Consider the following 6,940-nt stretch of genomic DNA (forward strand, 5'->3'; position numbering starts at 1 on the left):
ATTGGGATGCCGGGACATCTCGCTATTATGTTGAGTTTCGATGACGATGACGAGTAGAATTTTTTTCTCGAATACGCACGAGTGTGTGTATCATATATTAAAGGAGAAAGGGAAGAATCCCTCCACTTTTGATGTTACAGGGTTATGTGCAAGTGGCTCCATGGCCACACCGCCTCAGTAGCACGCTATGGTTCACTACTCACTACTCTCCCACAATGCAAGGTCAACGAAGAACGCCTCGACTTCCCCTCGCAGTAGTCCTGCCTGCTTCCATGCCCGGGCCTTGTTTCCTATGTTCTTTAGCACCGTCCGTGTAGATGGTGCCGCTCCGTCAAAAACCACGGCGTTGCGGTGCGTCCATAGTTCCCATAGGGCTGATACGTCTCCAACGTATCCACTTTTCCTAACGCTTTTCCTCTTGTTTTGGACTCTAATTTGCATGATTTGAATGAAACTAACCCCGGACTGACGCTATTTTCAGCAGAACTACCATGGTATTGTTTTTGTGCAGAAATAAAAGTTCTCGGAATGGAACGAAACTTTGCGAGGATTTTTTATATAATAAAAGAGAATTTCTGGAGCCAAGATCCACCGAAGAGGGGCCCCTGGGTGGGCACAACCCACCACGGCGCGCCCCTCTCTCCTGGCGCGCCCAGGTGGGCTGTACCCACCTGGTAGCCCCGCAGATCTCAACCCTGACACTATAAAATCACATATTTCTAGAAAAAAATCAGGGAGAAACAATTATCGTGATCCACGAGACGGAGCCACCGCCAAGCCCTGTTCTTCCTCAGGAGGGCAGATCTGGAGTCCGTTTGGGGCTCCGGAGAGGGGGGTATTCGTTCTTCGTCATCACCAACCCTTCTCCATCGCCAATTCCATGATGCTCCCCACCGGGAGTGAGTAATTCCTTCGTTGGCTCGCTGGTCGGTGAGGAGTTGGATGAGATTCATCATGTAATCGAGTTAGTTCTGTTAGGGCCTGATCCCTAGTATCCACTATGTTCTTAGATTGATGTTGCTATGACTTTGCTATGCTTAATGCTTGTCACTTTGGGCCCGGGTGTCATGAACTCTGATCTGAACCGTTTATGAATTCATCATTATATCCATGTTTTAGATCTAATCTTGCAAGTTATAGTCACCTACTACATGTTATGATCCGACAACCCCGGAGTGACAACAACCGGGCCCACTCTCGGTGATGACCGTAGTTTGATGAGTTAATGTATTCACTATGTGTTAATCTTTGTTCCGGTTCTCTATTAAAAGGAGGCCTTAATATCCCTTAGTTTCCAATATGGACCCCACTGCCACGGGAGGGTAGGACAAAAGATGTCATGCAAGTTCTTTTAATAAAGCACGTATGACTATTTACAGAATACATGCCTACATTATATCGATGAACTGGAGCTAGTGCCGTATCACCCTAGGTTATAACTGTCACATGATGAATATCATCCAACAAGTCACCGATCCAATGCCTATGAATTTATCTTATATTGTTTCTGCTGCGTTACTACTGATATCACTGTTACTGTTACTATTGCTGCTGTCACTACTATCAAAACTATCAAACTACTTTGCTACTGATCACTTGCTGCAGATAATTAATCTCCATGTGTGGTTGAATTGACAACTCAGCTGCTAATACCTTCAAATATTCTTTGGCTCCCCTTGTATCGAATCTATAAATTTGGGTTAAATACTTTACCCTCGAAAACTATTGCGATCCCCTATACTTGTGGGTTATCAAGACCTTTTTCTGGCGCCGTTGCCGGGGAGCATAGCTATATTTGTTGAGTAACTTGGGATTATTATCAATTTATCACTATGAAGAATCTGAACGATCCTAAGACTAAGATATTTCCCTCAAGTATGAGGGGAGGTAAGAAACTGCCATCCAGTTCTGCTTTAGATTCACCTTCTGTTATGAGTAAACTTGCAACACCACCACATGCTATTAATTCTGATATGTCGCAAGTTATTGATGATGTTACTTCTACTATGAATGATGCTTATGATGATGCTAGTACCTTGCTTGATAATGATGATGTGCCACTTGGTGAATTTCTTGATGAACAAATTGCTAGAGTTATATAACATGATGTTGTTGAATCTGATGATGAGCTTGAAACTGAATCTCCTGAAACACCTGCTAGAACTATCCTTCCTAGATATGAATTGCCTAAGGTACCGGAAGGTTATGTTATGAGTGAAGAAACAACTAGAGATATTCTTGCTTGTAATGATAGAGATGATCTAGAGAAATTACTACACAAGTATAAAGAAAAATCTCTGAGTGCTAGAATGAAATGTGATCCTAAGTTTGCTACTTCACATATATTTATTGATGATAAGTATTATGAATTCTCTGTCAACCCAGAGTTGATTACTTTGGTCGAATCTGATCCTTTCCATGGTTATGAAACCGAAACTGTTGTGGCACATCATACTAAGTTGAATGACATAGCCACCCTTTTTACTCATGATGAGAAAACTCGCTACTACTTTATTCTCAAATTATTTCCTTTATCATTAAAGGTTGATGCTAAAGCTTGGTACAATACTCTTGCTCCTGGTTGTGTGCGTACTCCCCAGGATATGATTTATTAGAGCAGCTCCACCCGTTCAGCCCCCCAGGGCGCCAAAAAAGAGCGGCCTGGGGGCGAACCGGTGCTAGATTGGCCCCTGGGGGCGACCTAGCTCCCAGCCACGCCCCCCCAGGCGCCACCCCCCAGCCGCGGCAAATTCAAACGTAGTCATTCTCGCGCACAAAATAGAAGCCACAAATCCGGCGATCAAGCGGCCACAAGTTCGGCGATCGGATGAAAAGTTTGGCGTACAAAAAGCAGAAAGGACGCGCGTGCACATCAGACGGCGAGGTCGGCCTCCAGCATCGGCGGAGTCGGCGTGCGCGGGCTTGGCGGGGTCTCTGTGCTTGGCGGCGTCGGCGTGGCTTCTGTGCTGCGGGGAGTCTCGGCGGCATCATTGCTCGGGCTTGGCGTGGGCGTGGGCGTGGGCGGCGTCCTCGAGGGAAGCTGGTTCAGGATGAGGCCACACTTCGGCAAGTACCACACCTTGAACGCCTCGTCGTTGCTCTGGAGCATGTCCGCCCCGCCCAGCAGGAAAGCCAGGTCGGTGTTCCTCTTCTTCGCGGCGACGTTGGTCCGGAGTAGGTCGAGCTTGGCGGCGCTGCTCGACATCAACGCCGACCACCGCGCGTCGGTCTTCTCTTCACGAAGGACGGCCCGGGTCTGTGCGTCGGTGAGGCAGTGCTCGATGGACTCCTGCACTCGAGCGGTGGCCGCGTCGGCGTGTTTCCCCTTCTTGGCACCTTTGTTGCCGTCCGGCCGCCCTTCTGACGCGCCCGGAGTCGGCGCGTCCGGCTTGTAGGTCTCCTTGGCCTTGTCGAGGGTGCGCTGGACTTCCGCCCACTTCTCGCACTTGTCAATGAGCTTGTAAACGTGGAGGTACTTGAATTCGGCGTCGCTGTTGCTCTGCCGATATAGGGCGAACATGCGCAGCAACTGCGTGGAGGAACAAACTGTTGGTGGGCGCACACGGCGAAGAGAGGCGGGAGACCGACGTGGCATACCTGATCCTCAACGCTGGCGCCGCTCTCCGGGCGAGCCGCGACCTCCTCGACGACCCCATGCCATTTGTTGCACACCCCCTGGATACGCCCCCAATGGTTCGCCATCGCCTTCGAGCCGCGCTGCATGTAGAAGCCTTTGAAGTAGGGGTCGACGAGCTTGCGCTCGTCGAACTCGGCCTTGATGCGGTCCCAGTACGTCTCGATGCTCTGGTTCGTGCCGGTGGTCGGGTCGAGGCAGACGACTTTCCATGCTTCAGCGAGGCATTCCTCCTCCTTGGAAGCCCACTTGATGCGCGGCTCGCCTGACCTGGCCGCCCGCTTCTTCTTCTTGCGCCCCTTCGCCGGAACAGGCGCCGGCTCCTCCTCCTCGTCCTCATCCTCCTGCTCCTGCTCCTCCTGCTCGTCCTCCGTAGACGTAGCCGAGCTTGCCGTCCATGCCGCCGCTAAGATCCACCGTCTCCTCCTGGGTGACGAACTCGGGAGACGCGGCGGCCGCGGCCGAACCTGCCGCGATGATGTCGTCCATATCGCACTCGGTCTCGTCAGTGTCGCCGAGGTGCGAGAAGGGCAGCGCGCAACGGCGTAGATGGGGCGTCGGGGAGGACGCGTAGGCGGGCGGCGAGTAGTTGTATGGAGGGTACTGCACGCCGGCGAAGGCGGGCTAGGGCGTGCGCTAGGCCGGGTGTCCATGGGGGAAGGTGACGTTTGGGTTGAACCCACCGTGCGCATCCCCGTCGGTGTAGCTCGGCGAGGGCGATCCCCATGGCTGCGGCGACGGAGAGCTGACGCTTTGCAGGCCCCAGGGAGCGTACTGGGCGTGGCTGCCAGGTGGATTCATCATCCCCGCGCGAGTCGCCTCGGCCTCGGCTTGGTCCGCCGAAGCGGCAGCCGCAACCGCGCGCGCCGCGTTGTCACGGGCCTTCTTTGCGATGACCCTGTTCCGCCGGTCGACGGTGACAGCCTCCCGTCGCTGAACTTCCGCCCTCCATTCGGTGTTTGGCATGCCCGGTGGCCTGGACGGCGGCGCCCTCGGCTTCCTCTGCTTCGGCTGGGCGACGGAGGCGGTCGCGGTTGCCGCCGCGCGGGGGACGACGTACTTCTTCGGTGGCATGGCGGCCGGCTGGGAGGCGAGCGGGAGGGAGATTGGCGGGAGGAAAGGAGAAAATGGGAGGGAAGTGGGGGAAAAGCGGGAAGAAACTGCGGGAATAGGCGCTGGACTCGCCGACAGGGCGGACCCATGCGCCCTTTTCGCTTGTGCCGGTGCCCCAGGCGCCCCCCAGGGCGCCGGGTTCTGCCTAGGTCCGCCGACACCAGTTTCGGCCCGAGCCGGCAAAAAACGGGCTTCTGCGGGGGCGACAGGGCCGTTTTTTCGGCGCCGGTGCGGCAAAAACGCCTGGGGAGGGTCTGTTGGGGGCGCGGCTGGAGATGCTCTTACTTCTCTGAAAAATATTTTCCTGCTCATAAGAAACAAGCTGCCTTACAGGAAATATTTAACTTTGTTCAAACTAAAGAAGAGAGTCTCCCACAAGCTTTGGGGAGGCTTTGCCAATTACTTAATGCTTTGCCTGATCATCCTCTTAAGAAAAATGAAATACTTGATATCTTCTATAATGGACTAACCGATGCTTCTAGGGATTTCCTAGATAGTTGTGCTAGTTGCATTTTCAGGGAACGAATTGTTGGACTAGCTGAAGAATTATTGAATAATATATTGAAAAACCATGATGATTGGACTCTTCCTGAACCACCGCCTAAACCCACTCTGAAGAAGAGGGGTATATTATATCTCAGGCCTGAAGATATGCAAGAGGCAAAGAAATCTATGAAAGAAAAAGGTATTAAAGCTGAAAATGTTAAAAATTTACGTCCTATTGAAGAAATACATGGGCTTAATACACCACCACTGCCTAAGGTGGTAGAGGTAAATTCTCTTATGAAGTTCAATGATAATGATAATCCTCACAATATGCATCCTAGCCAATGCCTTTATGAGTTTGAAAACTATATTAGAAAACAAGATCACTTCAATGCAAATGTTATGAAACAATTGAAATAAAATTCTGATATGATTGCTCGCTTGAGTGACTTGTTATTTAGAATATCAAATGATGTTAGAGGTGTGAGAAAACATGCTTCTATGGTTCAAACTTAGTTACAACAAGTTGCTAAATCACAAAGAGAATTACTTGATGAAATGAACAATAATATACATGACTTTGCTGTTAGAGTTGCAACTAGAGGAGGTAAAATGACTCAGGAACCACTTTATCCTGAGGGGCACCCTAAAAGAATTGAACAATATTCACAAAGAAATAACACTAGTGCACCTAGTCCTTCTAGAAAGAAAAAGAAAAATGATAGGACTTTGCATAATTCTAGTGAACCTGAAATAGAAAAACCTCCTGATAATGATAATGGAACTTCTATCTCAGATGCTGAAACTCAATCTGGTAATGAACACTCGCCTAGTGATAGTGAAAAAGATAATGATGAGGTTCATGAAGACTTTCAACCCAATGAAAAAGAACCAGATAATGATGTTGAGATAGAACCACCTGTTGATCTTGATAACCCACAACCTAAAAATAAAAGATATGACAAAAGAGACTTTGTTGCTTGAAAACACGGTAAAGAAAGAGAACCGTGGGTTCAAAAACCTATGCCTTTTCCACCCAAGTCAACTAAAAAGAAAGATAATGAAGAATTTGAACGCTTTGCTGAGATGCTGAGGCCAGTCTTTTTGCGTACTCGCTTGACTGATATCTTGAAAATGCCTCCTTATGCAAAGTATATGAAAGACATCATCACAAATAAGAGAAAAATACCAGAAGCTGAAATCTCCACCATGCTTGCTAATTACACTTTCAAAGATGGAGTGCCTAAAAAACTTGGGGATCCGGGAATACCAACTATACCTTGCTCTACCAAAAAGAATTATGTGAAAACTGCTTTGTGTGATTTAGGGGCTGGTGTTAGTGTTATGCCTTTCTCTTTATATAAAAGACTTGACTTGAATAAACTCACACCTACTGAAATATCTTTGCAAATGGCTGACAAATCAACTGCCATACCTATCGGTATCTGTGAGGATGTGCCCGTTGTTGTTGCTAATGTTACTATTTTGACTGACTTTGTTATACTTGAGATGCCCGAGGACGACAACATGTCAATTATCCTTGGTAGACCCTTCTTGAATACTGTTGAAGGAAATATGCCCTAGAGGCAATAATAAAGTTGTTATTTATATTTCCTTATATCATGATAAATGTTTATTATTCATGCTAGAATTGTATTAACCGAAAACTTAGTACATGTGTGAATACATAGACAAACAGAGTGTCCC

Source organism: Aegilops tauschii, chromosome 3 (assembly GCF_002575655.3).
Source record: "Aegilops tauschii subsp. strangulata cultivar AL8/78 chromosome 3, Aet v6.0, whole genome shotgun sequence".
NCBI lineage: Eukaryota > Viridiplantae > Streptophyta > Magnoliopsida > Poales > Poaceae > Aegilops > Aegilops tauschii.